The 15,825-nt window shown below is 39.4% G+C and overlaps 1 non-coding gene across 1 annotated transcript; it reads left to right on the plus strand.

Moving 5' to 3' along the window:
- Positions 1–2,834: 2,834 nt before the first annotated feature.
- On the plus strand, positions 2,835–2,907 carry TRNAR-CCG (transfer RNA arginine (anticodon CCG)). The gene has a single exon. It is a non-coding gene; the product is annotated as a tRNA-Arg (tRNA).
- The last annotated feature ends 12,918 nt before the right edge of the window (positions 2,908–15,825 follow it).

The following is a 15,825-nucleotide window of genomic DNA, read 5'->3' on the forward strand; positions in this document are numbered from 1 at the left end:
CATGAAAGAAGCTCCTTTTGGAAACAAGGACTTAACTGGAACCTTGGGCTACAATATTTCCATCTATACAATAGTGGTCTATGAACTATAACAACTCAAGCTTCTAAGACCTTAGCTATCAAGGTGCCTGCTTCACACATCAACTCCCCTCACTGTCATTAATTACTATTGTTATAAATGCAAATAGAAGGTTCATGGATGGCCAAGGATTGACTTCTCAGCAGGATAAAATGGAACCAGCAGAAAAGCAGTCAGCCATCCACCACTTGAGTTTAAATTGAAAACATCTCGCTTGATAGCCAGATTTCCAATTCAGAAAGATAAGCTGTCTTAACAGTAAACATGAAATGCCAAGAAAAACATAAAAAATATTTTAAAGCAAGTTGCATTGGGCCTTCTATCTATCTGTTCTTAGAAATTTCTGCCTCCATCAGAATTAAGTTTCCTCTACTCGGTAAGTCATAAATTTCCCCAAATTCCAGACCATTCAGAGCAGTGTTGAGCAGATGAGTGTTTAAAAATCACAGAATTAGAGACTGTTGGCAAGTATCTTAGACATTATCTGTTCTGACTCTATTTTCACATAAGATGGAACTAGCCAAGAGAAACAATGACTTGGCCAAAGTTATACACATAATAAAGATATAGAACCAGTTCCAGAAGCAGATTTTCTGCCTCCAGACTTTGTTTGCCCACCTAGGGCCTGGGGAGCAAGCTTTCTTGCTATTCTCCTCACTGGCAAGGTGGGAGGAGGATTCTACTCCCCTTACCAAGAACACAGTGTGCTCAGGGTTCAGGCTTTAATCAGGGACCGTTCCAGCTCCCCACCTCAAGTGGGATTTCACTTCAACCTCTCAAATCCTCACCTACAAACATAAAATATTAAAAGTGAGATTATCTTCTTCCTCCCAAGCCACTGATGTGACAGAACAACTTTTTCAGGTAAGTCTAAGTGAACTTTTTTGGATACTTCCAAGGTTTGTGCCACTTCTTTCTACAAAATTTCCCTTTTCACTTTTAAAAATTTGATGCTTTATGAATGAATGCATTATAATTTAAATATATCTTCAAAAAGTATTACAGAATTAGAAGCTATGGACAGATCCTACAATACAGAATGGTTAAGGGTATGATCACTTGATGGAAAATGAATTTGCTACTAACATCATCTTGGTAATTAACATCAAGAATACACTGTGAATTAGGAAAATTTTTTAGGATTTAATGTTAAGGGAAAAAAATCCAAGTTATAGTAGTAAATACAATCTATGATTACACTTTGTAAAACCATGCTTTTAAAAAGGTTAAAAAGTAACTAATAATTGCCACTGTGTTGCAGTTGTAGAATGCTATTTTAAAATGCTATTTTTAAAACAATTTTTAAAAAAAATAGCAAATGCTATTTTAAAAACTTCTAAGATTCTAAAAAGTGAACTATTATAATATTTTGATATATTTAAAATTGTACAACTAAAGCAAATTATAAATTTAAAATTTGATAGAAAACTTTTAAATATCACTTGGGTAAAAGAGGCTTGAGAATACTATCAGCTGCAGGTCCTAGACCCTGGAGTTCAGGAAACAATGGAGATGTTTCACAGCACTCTTAGTATGCCAACTAATCAATGAGAAAGAATTCTGCTGACTTTTCATACCTGACTCCTTACCAGTCTGGATCTGAAATGAAGTTGATTTATTTCCATCACTTAATTGTTTATAAATTCAAGGCTCAAATGATGGACTGTTTCTTCCTGGCTCCCTTCCCTGCCATCATTAGCTTGGCATCAGAAGAAAAAGCCGCAAGCCTCCTCCCAAGGTATGCCTTGTAATTTTGAAGCTGTAAGTACTGCTGAAGTCACCATACTTTATAGACTCAGTATTTTATTATTATACAGGGACAGACCAGTTGAAACTTAGCAAGAGAAGGTACCAAATAATGTGTATTTTCAGAGAGGATCAAAACAAGCATGATATGTTTGTGTTCTTATGCTACCATGATAGTTCTTAGATGACTCTCAAATCAGAGAAGTATCTCTTTGTCAGAGTTTTTAGAAAGAGAAGATTAGTAGATATAGAGAATTAGGGAGTATGCTCTTTCAGGTATGAGCCAAACTTTGTATAAAACTTTGGGGCCTGTAAACCAGAAGGCCATGTACAAAATAGTCGATGTTTACACAATTCATGAATTTGAATTCCAGGTAGCAGAGTAGCACAGAGGAAGCATGCTGGGCCCATGAATTTGAATTCCTTATTGAAATAAAAAGAAAAAGTTATACAATTCCGTATATTTTCATACTTTGTAAAAGTTTACACAATATTTTATATATATATATATATCTTTTTTTTAATGAATACTTTTTATGGTGAGTAAAGCTGGGATTATTATTCCCATTTTACAGATGGAGACTAAGGCTCAGAGAAGTTGGCTTGGCCAAGGTCACTCAAAGGGCCAGGGTTCAAAACCAAACCTTCAGACTTAACATAGTGCTTTCTCTCTACTGCTTCTTCAGCCTAATTTGATTAGGCTTTGCCTAAAGGCAAAAATGATCTTGATGATTTCACAGTCTTCTTCAGGCCAAAGAATTTGACCAGGTTGATGGTGAATAAGTTGAGAGTAGTATTTAAAAAAATAGACAGTTTTAAAAGTATGATACTAATGAATTCATAAATTCATAATAAGAAAAACTATTCCACTCATCAGATAGTTTTTTTAATGATCTTACTACACCATATTATGTACCATAATCAATAAACGTCCGGCAAAGAATAAGGAACAGAAAGTTATGACAGATGTGCATTAAGTAGATTATTATAAAAGTAGATACATTAGGACTTCCCTGGTGGTCCAGTGGTTAAGACACCACGCTCCCGATGCAGGGGGCCCGGGTTCAATCCCTGGTCAGGGAACTAGATCCCACATGCCGCAACTAAAGATTCTGCATGTTGGCAGTGAAGATCCCGCATGCCGCAACTAAGGCCTGGCACAGCCAAATCAATCAATCAATCAATCAATAGTAGATACACTGGCTGATCTAATCAACCAGTCCATAAGAATGGCTGTCCTTTGCCTGGGTTTGTGGTTAGTTATAAAGTATAATTGCCCCATCACTCATGCCGATATGGGAAGCCAATCTGCAAAGAGAATCACTCTGTAGAGTACAGAATAAGCCAAAACAATAATAAATACAAGTACACAAATATATGGAAAAATTCAATTTCTTGGGCAAAGAAATACAAATTAAAATAAGATACCATGTTTTATCTATGAATCTGCAAAATAATTTTTAACAGTAACAGTGTTGGTGGAGCACATTGAAACAAACAATCTCTCATAGTCCTAGATGAAATATAACTAGAGTCAGCTTTTTTGGAAGCATTGTGGTAATGTTTATTGAAAATGTATGTATTTAACCAATGACTTTATTTACATTAATTTATCCTAAAAAATTCACAAACACTAGTCGAATGTGCAAGGATAACCATCATTGTTTTATACAAGTATAAAACAGCAGATAATGATCATTTAACAAAAGGAGAACATTAGCAAGTAAATTCTGGGACATCCACAGAAAACTATTCAGTCCTTAAAAGCTCATGTTCTCAAAGAACATTTAATGAATGACATGGTAAGTTACATGATGTGTGAAAATGTAGGACACGTATTCTTTTATACAGTATGATCCCAATTTTATAAAATAAAAAGTACATACCTATATGCATGTAAATTATACTGGAAAGAAAAACTCCAAATTGTTAACCAATGGATTTCTCTGGATGCTGACTGCATGGATGATTGCTTCACCTCACTCTTACAATGAAACTTTGGAATTTCTTACAGAATCAGTACAAGAGTGGTAGTGCATTGACTTATCAAGCTTTATTTGGCAATATATGAGTATATAATATCTTTATAATGGTGGGAAATGACTTATTGATGCGTATTGACAGCTTTGTCCCAAAGTCATCCTGCCCAGAGCTGACATGGGAAGGAGCCAATGATACATGGACCTCAAAACCCTTACAGACTGGACCCTAACAAAGCAGCAGCTAAGTGAAATTTCCTTTTAAAATTAAGTTGGGAGAAAAGACTCTCCTGAAGAATTGTTATATTTGTCAAGCAATGAGAATCACAGCACTGCCTTAAGATGCCAGAGAGTTCAGAAATGCTCACTGACAACATTTTGCCTGGCTCCTGATGCTTTATATGAAGGATTTTGGGGATCTATTTGTTCTAAAAGCAGTATCTCCCTCTCAGGTAATGAATGTTTCATTTTCTAATTGGGCCACAAGCTCTCCAGGATTTCAGTAACATAAGAACATAAAGTAAGACCCACTGGTCACCTTCTTCCATCCCTACCATGTTCTTCACCTTCACTGGTCTCATTTTAATCTGCTGCTTATGCTCAGCCTACAAAGCTGGCAGAGTATGAACTTGCCTTTAAATTCCATTAGTTGAGCCTTTCATTTTTGTGCATTTTGGTTCAGGAATTAATCTACATATTGAACACATGCTAAACTGACATTCGATTGAACTTGGAATGTTTACCAAATGCTGGTATGCAGCCAGACAACAGACCTGTTTTCCGTCTCTTCAAGATACTCAGACTACCTTCAACAGGTCAGCTTATGAATAAACAAGATTTCTAACCAGACCGTTAGCTTTTTTCCCCCAAGAGTCAGGAAATGAGAGCTAGCTTGCACCTCTGAACCATGGGGTCTAGTACAAATCTGAGATTAAGGAAGGTAGATATTCATTAAGCCAGACTCTGTGGCTCCTGAACCTCTTCTCTCTTCTCTTTCCTTGTCAAGTTCACTGTTTACTCAGTCACTATCCATATGAAGTGACAACTTATATTGGTGTCACCAAACTTATCTCACCATAGGGCACCATAAAAGGTTATGAGGCACATTCAGATTAAAGTGGACGAAATAAAGCTATAAAAAATGAATTAATTACAGGCCCAAAATAGGATTCATATGCGTTTTATTTAAAAGAACTAAAATCTATTTTAAATTAAAAAATTCAAAATATAATGATATGTTAAAATTATAGAAAAGGCACAGAACATAAGCTGGCAAACTGACCAGACAACTGACATCATTCTGATCTCCCATGCATCAGTGTGCACGATGACCAGGGCTGCACACTTAGGATGGTTGCTCTTGGCATTTGTGGCCATGGCGCAAACAATATTAATGACACAATAAGCTTTCCTCATTGGTCCCAAACAGCAATGTCAAGGACTGTCATAATGCCACAGCTATATGACTCTGGGTTCAATCTAGTAAGCAGCTATTGAAATGTCTATTATCAATCAGAAATGTACTTAAAAAGAGTTATCAATGTCAATATTTATTCCAAGCCAAACACTCAAATAGTGTTAATGTACTGCCTAGCACCATACACCATGAAAAAACTCTTTGTGTGATGAACTGCTAGCACAGATCTATAAAAATGGTTTGGAATTAGTTTAGGAGGAGGACACAGTGGCCTAAGCTTTGCTACTGAAAAAAGCAGCCCCAGCAGCAATCTATCCCCACAATTGCCCTATTCTTAGCATTGCCCCATCCCTACTACCCTGCAGGCTCTTCCACGGCTAATCTGAGAACATCACCTTCACTAGAACACTTTTTCTCAAGTGTTCCAAACCCCTTAAGCTGGCATTTATTGCCCCCTATGATCTATGGTGAACCCTTCTCAATTTACCTACCATTACTTCTTTGTCTTATCCTCTTTCTACTCCAGCCTAATTTACATACTCAGTTCCTTCAGATACATTCTGCACATTAGTTTGCTCACAACTGGGTCTCCCCCTCCACAGCCCTCCTCTCTGCTCTTAGGAATCGTCCCATTTGTGAAGGTCCAATTTAAGACCTTCATGTTTTACCACCTCTGTGAGGCCTTTTCTGCACGCTGTCAACCTTGCAGCACATGCTGTCTATCCCAGAGCAACCTTCTCAGATGCCCTTGCATTGCTGGTTAGCTTACTCTGGGCCTTGTCTCTCCAACAAGACTACAGACACCTTGAGAGCAATGACCACGGCTATCCTTGTACTGCCCCAAATGCCTACCTAAAATATTTGGGCCCTGACTAAGAAAGAAAACCCTAAAGTTAATTTCAACACTCTAGTAACAATCTGTTTCTCTTCACCAAACAGGTACAATACCAAGATTATGATATTTTTCTGTAGCTCTCTGAAAGTTCTCTAATGGGAGTGGGCTCCCTTTCTAATGAAGGCATTATTTCTCAAAGGCACTAGCTAGTTCAACCTTGACTTTAATGATATAATAGGCAATGACCTGACTTTCTACACGATGACCAGGCAAAACAAAAGGCTCTTCTCTAGCTGCAGCCACACATGGTAGATGGATGACAACCCCAAGTGCTCAGGTGTCAAGGAAGAAAGATGGACATGGTCCTTGCTCTCAAGGTATCTGTAGTCTTGTTAAAGAGACAAGGTCGAAAGCAAGTTAATCAGCAATGCCAGAGAGTGTAAGAAGGGTGCTCTGGAATGGACAGTGTGAGCCTGGCACAATCAGCCTTAATGACAGAAGTTAAGTTTCCCTCACCTGGTTCCAAAAAGCAATGCCAAGAGTTAATTGTCATAATGCCAAAGCTTCATGACATTTTTTAAGGGCCAGCATAAAACAAAAACAAAAAAGCAAACATGAACAGAAAGAAAAAAAAGACATTCCCTTGGTTAACCCCTAGCCACCAGTAGAAGCCAGTGTCTGATCTCTCAGATGAGGGTTGGGCAACAGAGCAAGCTGGCAAGTGGCCACCTCTTGTGGTTATAAGATGTGGAGCCTGGGACACAGTTTCCAGAAGATTTACACCGCAGGGTTACCAGATTCAAACTGGGCAGAATTAGAAAGATGAGTCAGTGTGGGATGGCAAGGTACGAGGGAACTCCTAGAGGCAGTGTTCAGAACTCAGCAAGACTTTCTATCCAGCCCAGCGTCCTGAAGAGTGGAGAGCAGGTCAAGGAGATACAAAGCAGAGTCAAAGCCAGAGAGCGTAACAAGGGAGAAGCCCAGAGAAGAGGGAGACCAGGTGAGTCAAGTATGTCTTTATTAGGATTGCAGCCAACCACTGGTGGCCACCACTGAGTGAAGTTCAAGAAGAGCCAAAATCCTAAAGTTGAGTCTTCTTCCTCAGGGATTCCCAACATTCTGAACTTCCTTTTACAAGTGGAAGCTTAAGATTCCTGGGATGAGTACAAGGATTTCTACACATCTGCATTTTTCCTAGTCATTTTGTAATTTTAAAACTACAAAGCAGGCCACTCTCTCCACAGCCATAGAAGTGGGGTGTAGAATCGTGCAGCTAACCCACAGCAATGCCCAACCACAGTGTCCTGGACAAAGAGCTCTCCCTTCTGCTAACAGGGTCTTTGCTGGATTTGGGCCAACTTAATTTAGCTACATGAAATGTCCTCTCTCATTACCACGTCTGACCTCTGGCAGTGCAAGGTGCTACAGAATCATCCGTTCTGTGGAAGCAAGACCGTGTCCTGTTCTCCAGTGCGTACCTTGTCCAATGAAGGAAGACGAGACCTGTTTCACATGGACGATGTTTCAAAGAATGCTCATCTTATGATAGTTCATCAAACTGTAACTATTTTATGCAGTTGTTGTAGTTGTCTTATATTCAACAATAAAAAACTTCAGAGAAATGAGGCAGACAAAATCCCAAATGTGTAAATATAAGGTAGACGGAATTCAACAACTACTGGACCCTTGCTATGCCGCAGGTCTTACACTTATACTGTGTAGAATTTGTCATTTAATCCTCACCTCCAACTTACAAGGGTGGTTTTGCTTCACTTTTCAGATTTGGTGGTGGCGGTGGGGGGAGCCTTGAATGCTCCAGAAATTAAGTAAGAAGAGAGCTAAAATGTGACTCATATCTGGCTCTGAAGTGAATAAGTTGCTTTTACCTCTAGCCAACCCTGGACAGGCCAGCGGGGCTCAGAGCGGAGGAACAGACTCAAGGAGGAGGGAGCAGAGATGGTCACTGTGGACAGCAAATATTTGGGTATGTCATCCTTTTCACCATTCTCTGGGCAGGATCAGTATCTGAGGATTCTTTCTATTTCTTTTCATGTGAAATTTCCTTAGTAAGCAATTATCAGTATATTCTTTCTCTTCTTTTCTCTTGTTTAAAAATGTGGCTCAGCAAAGTGAGAAATGAGTGGAAGAGTTGAAAAAGAGAAAAGATAAAATTAGTAAAAAAACAGAAACACTTGATTTAGAAAACTTATACATTCCATTTCCAAAATAAAGCTCCACTGTAACAATATTGCTCTTGAAGACTGAAACACTTTTTTTAAAAAAAAATCACAAATGGCACACTGATCTAACTGATGGCTTTCAAACTTTTTCAAGGAGTTCTAAAATCCATATAATCTAAACTGTTCCTTCTATTCTTCCACAAAAGATAAAATTAAAATAATTACAAAAAAGAAAAAATCTACCAAGAACATACAACATGACATCTTATTGGGACATCTTATTGTCACAGAAAGCAAGTAACAACTCAAAGATTAATAGGGTTTTGTCAAAATAACACAGAAACCAGATTAAAGAGACTTCCAGTAGCCAAATTTAGAGGAAAAAAAGACTATCATTGTAATATACTGAATAGATTAAAAACCCATGAGGAAACAAGCATTAAAATAAAAAGGAAAAGGGAAACCCTTATAACTCAATTATATTCCCATCTCTTGTTGCAGTCTCTGATTTGAGAATCAGTGCTGTGCTTCTGTGTTCCTTTCACATTGGATTTTTGCTTTGTATAGCCCTTTTCCATTCTAAAAGGTAAATAAAGTGAATAAGCACCACAGTGGGCAATGCCTTTCATGGCAGAGAAAGAAAAATTATCCTTCAAACACCTTTTAGACTATGAGGTCGAGGAAATGGAAAAAAGGAACAGAAACAACTCTTTTTATATTTAGAGTTTCATATAAGGAGGCAGGAGACTCTTCCCCCAACTTTACACTTACTTTGTGATACTATGCCTTGAATAGGTTGTATTCTCTAAATGTTTGCAAAGTTTAACAATTTGCAGAGTTAAGATAAAACAAACTATATAAAGCAAGAAATATTCCTGGAAGGAAGAGACAGTAAGAGAAGAGTCAATCCTAACAAAAGCTGAAAGGTAGAGACTGGTATCATGAGACCTCTTGAGGAGCTCCTAGCAGGGGAGACAGCCGTGTGGTACAAGTGAAACACACCCGGCCCAAGTCTGGTTCCTGGATAAGAGTCTCAGCCCTTCCACCCAGTAGCTATGTGTCCTGGAGAAGCTCCCTACACCGCGAGTCATGGCTTCCTTAACAAAGGAGTCAGTCTCCATGACCTTCACTCCCACTCTGTGAGCCCATGGATATCTGAACTTCCATCTCTCTGTGCCATGTACATCCTGGGGTGAGTTAGCTCCCCTGTGCCTCAGGTTCCTCATCTGTAAAATGGAAATGTTAACAGTTCTTGCACCTCATTTTGTTGCTGTGAGAATTAATGAGATAATATATGCAAAGTGCTTGGAAGAGTACCGATACACATGCATGGCATGTAAGCATGCCAAACTTGGTAGCTATTTTTGTCATTACGGTAATAAAAAATTGCAAGTATTATTTCTTTTGCTATCCATCCAAAATCTTCTCCAAAAGCTAATAATCCTTCAAAGACCAGTTCTGATGCTTTCATCATCCCGGCAGGATTTGCCCTTTTCTGCCTCCCTTGTTCTCCTATAACATTGTGTCTTTCAATAGCTCCTGGAAGTCTACACCATTTCAGGATGAGTCAACTTCACAGCATCCTGCTCCATACCATGATGTAAGATCATTTTTTTCTCTAGAGTAAGACGAGAAGAGAGGAGTGGCTGGAATAGGTCTAACGGATTGACTTTTTTAGTGAGAGTAAAAGGAGCCTAACCAAAGGGAAACTAAGCATTGGGAGAAAACCGACTGACTAGAGAGCACAACATTCACAACAAGCAGGCAAGTCTGGTTATAAGATTGACAGAAGGCAGATGAATGCTAAAGTTGGGTGCATGTGGTTCATGATACGGTTCTCTCTGGTTTTTATCAGTTGAAAATCCCTAGTAATTTTTTTAATCTATGAAATTTTTTAAAACCTAACGGTTGGAAATAAATCTCCTCCTCCATGATACTGGGGTATGCATTGCACAGATGACAGAAAACTTCCTGGCTCAAGATGTTACCAAACTGCATTCCTGTGCCCAACGCAGTGAGGCCAAACAAACCGAAATGTTGGAGTTTGGAGCAGACAAAGGTTTATTATAGGCCCAAGAAAGGAGAACAGGTGGCTCGTGCCCCCCAAACCCTGAACTCTCCATGGGTTTCAGCAAAGTATTTTTAAAGGCAAGGTGAGGGTGACAGGGGGAGCCCCAGGGTATGTGATCAGCTCCTGCACAATTCTCTGATTGGTTGATGGTGATCGATCCTTAGGCGCCAGAAGGTCTGGGGGCTACGTGCTTATGATCATCAAGTAGTTAATTTTTTTCATTTGGTGGTGGTTTTTAGCATCTGAAAAACTCAGGGAATATGCATCAACTACTATTATCTGGGTACTTCAGAGAGGAGCTACAGCAGAGGATATGGGGGAGGGGTCTTCCTCGTTACAAAGAGTAATCTCTTGGATGCCTTTTCTCTGCTTCCTGTAACCATGTCAAGACCTTCAGAGCTTTACCTTCAACATCTTAAGAAATTTTATTTATCTAGGATGGTCTTAGCTATGCACACAAAGGGAGTGTGAAGTTTTTAGAATTACTATATGTCCCCTTTCTACATTACCTCAGGACTAGTTCCTGAGGAAGGTGAGAAGGAAAAGCAATAGAGTCAACACCTTCATCTCCCAATTATTTAATGTCTCATCCCTTTGAAAGTCTCTTAGCGAAATGAAAAATATGGGGTTTTTTTAAAATTATATATTCCTTTATAACAAACCCAGAAATATCATTGTCTTTGGAATGCCCTCTGGGTTAGAACTATCTAAAAATAAAGTATTACTTCAGGGACATGAAAAGAAATATAAATTTCCCAATGAATGTGACACCACAAGGAGAATTAAACAAAACAAAGAAAACAAAGAACTATGGAACACACTTCTTTCAAAGAGGTCCCTTTTTAGTCCCTGGTGTCTTAACCGGGGAGGACTGGGGACAGCATTCATCCAGGAGGGGAAGGTAAATAATGTCTGAAGGTTGGATAAAGGGAAAAACATCTAAAAAGGAGCAATATAACTCACCCAAGAGCCTGTTCCAGTTAACAGTCCACGTGGCACACACCAACGACTCTCATCTGTCTCCATCCAGTCACTCAACAGACTTCCTGAGCACTCAGTGTGTGTGAGGGCTGGGGGTGAGGCGGGTGAGAAGTGAGAGGCAGTCTCCAGGGCCCTCACAATGTGCTACAACAGAGGCTCATACACAAACGGCTAAGCCAGGCTGAGGGGTACAACAGAGCAACAGAGGAGGGCTTCCCAAGTAAAGCCTTGAGGGAGATAAAATAGCCAGGTGGTTCAGAGCACAGACTCGGGGCCAGGCTTCCTGGGTACAAATCCCAGAATCACTGGCTCTGTGATTTTGATCGATTTATTTAACCTGTGTCTCAGTTTCACAATGAAAAATTGTTTTTTTTAAAGTTACTGTTTTAAAGGCATACTGAGCATTAAATGAATATTTTGTATAATGTCTAGAACAGTGCAAATTCTTGGCAAATAAATAACCATATAATATATTGTCCAAACTGAGGTATTTTGAGCATGAGAGACGGTGATGGTAATACTACACTGGAACAGAAGGAATCGACTAGAATTATCCAAGCAAGTGGGACATTTGGTCACCTTATACATGTATTCATTGATATTACTGAAGGATGTTGGCCAAGCAAAGAAGCAGGGGAAGGATGTTATGGCAGAAGGACAACAAGTGCAAAGACAGAAGGCAAGAGGCTGAGACGAGTTCAAGGAATTCAGGTTCCTTTGTCACCTGCTCCCATGCTTCTTGCTTCCTTTCCTCCGGAGCACTCATTGTGGTTGGTAGTCATACCCCTGCCACTGTGAACATCTGACTTGCACTTATTTCCCCCATTATAGGCTCCAGAGAAGCCTGGCTTTGCTCAGCAAGGTTGGTTACCAGCACAAAGTGGGCACTCTTATCTGTTGAATGATGGTTGAAGGAACGTGGCATGGCAGAGGCGAGTATACAAAGTAGACTGCAACAGTCACGAGGTGTGCTGCTCAGATTTATTTTCAAGGGAGAATCTGCCGCAAGGAGCACAGTGAACCAACAGCTCCCAGCTATGGGTGTCTTTAGGATCTGCCTCAACTTTCAAGCTGAGGCTACGCTCTCCTCAGGCAGTTCCAGCCAATGACTGAGCAAGCCTTGCCATTCCTCACTAGCAGGGACCCCCTATAGGTGATTTTTGACCCAAAGCTTATTCTTGGGTCAGACAAGACTTTCTCAGAGCTGCACCAAAGTCTGAAGTTCTTCCTACCCAGCTGTCCTTCCTCCCTGCTTTCTTTTTCACAGGTGTCAGACCAACATCGCATCGAAAGCTTTCCCTTCCTGTTCCTGCTCCCTCTCCCCATTATCACCTTCTTGCATTTGTAATTCCATGTTGGTGTTTGCTTCCTAGAGGAATCAATCAACATGAAAGCAGAAGGATACAATGCTGAAGCATGAAACGGGAGTCAGAGCCTCCAGTACTATGCTGAGAAATTTGACTTTTATTCCGGAGGTGATAAAGAAGTACTGTACTACAGGAAAGTGGTGACAGAGTTATTCTCCACAAACAATAGGGTACAGAGTGGCTTGAAAGAACAGCACAATCATCTTCCAGTTAAATATCCAGATGAGAAATGATGAGGGCATGGATGAAGGCATAAGTGACAAAGCCTAACCACAGGTGCCAACCATGTGTCTTAGAACTGTGCAAGGGAACTGTAATTTCCCCCATTTTACAGCTGAGGAAATAGGTGCAGGAGAGGCCAGCAGCTTACCCAAGTCACCCATCTGGTCAGCTTTAGAGTTCATGCTCCTTTCATCAGACCTCTCTCCCTCACAGATAGAGGAGCCCAGAGGAGAAGCTTTAAGGAGCTGAAGAGGAAAATGTTAAGTTCTGTTCCATATATGATGAAACCCAATTTAAAGTCTGCCTAGTTATAAAACTTACATTCCCATAAGCATTAGAACCTAGTATTTTTACAAAATCTGAGAAAATACCTAAACATTATACACAGGGCTGACAGTACTTCTCAATGACAATACTGAACTGCACTGGCTATCCTCTATATAAACTTCTTTCAATCCGCACACAGCACTGAGTGCCTACTATTTCTAGCTTCTGAGTGTAAAAAATAAATATATGGAATCTGTCCTTAAGGATCTTAAAATTCAATGGAGGAAACAGACACACATGTGAATAACCAAGTATGTGGTCATAAGAGATATGAACAAAAAGCTATGGGAAGATATACAAGACCACTGATTTTGACTAAAGAGCTCAGGGAAGGATCTCAGGGCAGAAAGTATTTGCTTTGGGCCTTGAGGAAGGAGCAAGCATTAGATAAAGCCTTCCTTCCCTGAAATCACTGTCAAGTACCAAAGGTGACCTATAAATGCCCTTGGAGGCATTTGCCTAGAGAAGGTAGGGCGAAGATGCAAATGACTTGCTTAGTTTCAGTATCACAATTCCCATTAATCAGTTCTTTAGGAGCTCCTGGAAATTAATCACAAACCAAAGTTTCTGAAATTCACCATCCTTTTGCCTTCACATGCTTATTCCTGCTTACTCAATATACAACAGTGAGTGAATATGAATGGGGGTGGGCAGCAGAGAGTGGACACTAGGCCACCAGGTCTTGGGAACAACACGGTTTAACAGTCTCCAATTTGGGCTTCCTTACAGGTCTTTTTTTGATGTAAAGAAAAGCCTGTACAGCTCACTTGAGCACACAGAGCTCTATCTTATCAACCAATTCCCTTGGACAAAATGATAACAGGTAGAGTATGTGAAGAGAGTCCACTTCTCCTGGTTATTCATGCCTTGGCATGCAGCAAGAAAATACCTGTGCTAAACTCAGGTCTACATCCTGTGCACTAGGGTAAAGCTTCTGGTCTTGTAGAGAAGCACCTCAGCTGCACTCAGAGGCCTCTCTATGCCTCTGGTGAGGCCCTTCCTTGAAGACAAGGTACATCCAACACTGCCATCCCAGCAGATGAGCAAGATGCCAACTGTGAACAGGTACTGTTTTCTACTTTCAAGCCTGCCATTTACTTTAGAAGGATACCTTGCTGGGGCCCTCTCATCTGAAAGGAACTATTAGCCCTTCTGATCTGCTGTTCCTTTAAGTGCATCTCCAACAATCCCCAAAGAATCATTGGGAGGATTTGTATGACTATGCTTTTGGAGAGACCACTCTTTGGACAAGTCCCAGATAAATGTGGTATACAGTACATATTTTGTCTCAACTGACCAGGTTTACAGGCCTATTCTTTACACACAGGAAACAAATCTTGGGAAAAATAAATGATTTGGTAAAATGAAGCTACCAAGGATCTCTTTCCCTTCTTATGTTACAGCTCTTTCTGTGCCATAAGATCTAATGGATCTAATAAGATCTTCTAGGATCTAATTACATACCACTGGTACTGCTTACTGTCTTTGACCATTATATAGCTATAATATTTTCATACTGTTTTTCAAGTTTGCCTTCTCTTCCCTATTTAACTGAAGGATTCTGAAAGGGAAGAACCATGCATGCTATTCCCCTCACAGTTTTGAGCAGAGAGCTATACACAAAAGATTTTAATATCTATTTTTTGATAAATGAATACCTTTTTGGGTCTTTAAAAATGATCAGTTTTTAAATCAGGAAGAAATAGACAGTCTGAACAGACCAACCACTAGTAGTGAAACTGAATTTGTCATTAAAAAAGCTCCCAGCAAACGAAAGTCCAGGACCAGATGGCTTCACAGTGAAATTCTACCAAACATATAGAGAAGAGCTAACACTTATCCTTCTCAAACTATTCCAAAAAAATTGAAGAGAATGGAACAATCCCAAATTCATTCTACAAGGCCACCATTGCCCTGATACCAAAACCAAAGACACTACCAAAAAAAGAGAATTACAAGCTAATATTTCCTGATAAATATAAATGTAAAATTTTAGCAAATCGAATTCAACAATATATAAAAAGGATCATACAACATGATCAAATGGGACTTATTCTGGGATGGTTCAACATTCACAAATCAAACAGTGTGATACACAACATTAACAAAAGGAAGGATAAAAGTCACATGATCATCTCAGTGGATGCAGAAAAAGCATTTAACAGAATTCAACATGCATTCATGATGGAAACTTTCATCAAAGTTGGTAAAGAGGAAACACATCTCAAAACAATAAAGGTCATTTTTGACAAACCCACAGCTAACATCACACTCAATGGTGAAAAGCTGAAAGCTTTTCATCTAAAATCAGGAACAAGACAAGGATGCCCACTGTCTCAACTTCTATTTAACATAGTATTGGAAGTCCTTGCCACAGCAATCATAAAAGAAAAAGAAATAAAAGTCATCCAAATTGGAAGGGAAGAAGTAAAACTGTCACTGTTTGCAGATGATATGATACTGTATATAGAGAACCCTAAAGTCTCCACACAAAAATTATTAGAACTAATAAGTAAATTCAGCAAGGTAGCAGGATACAAGATTAATATACAAAAATCTGTTGCATTTCTTTACACTAATAATGAAATATCAGAAAGAGAAAATTTTAAAGACAATCCAGTT

This window comes from Eubalaena glacialis, chromosome 6, assembly GCF_028564815.1.
Source record: "Eubalaena glacialis isolate mEubGla1 chromosome 6, mEubGla1.1.hap2.+ XY, whole genome shotgun sequence".
NCBI lineage: Eukaryota > Metazoa > Chordata > Mammalia > Artiodactyla > Balaenidae > Eubalaena > Eubalaena glacialis.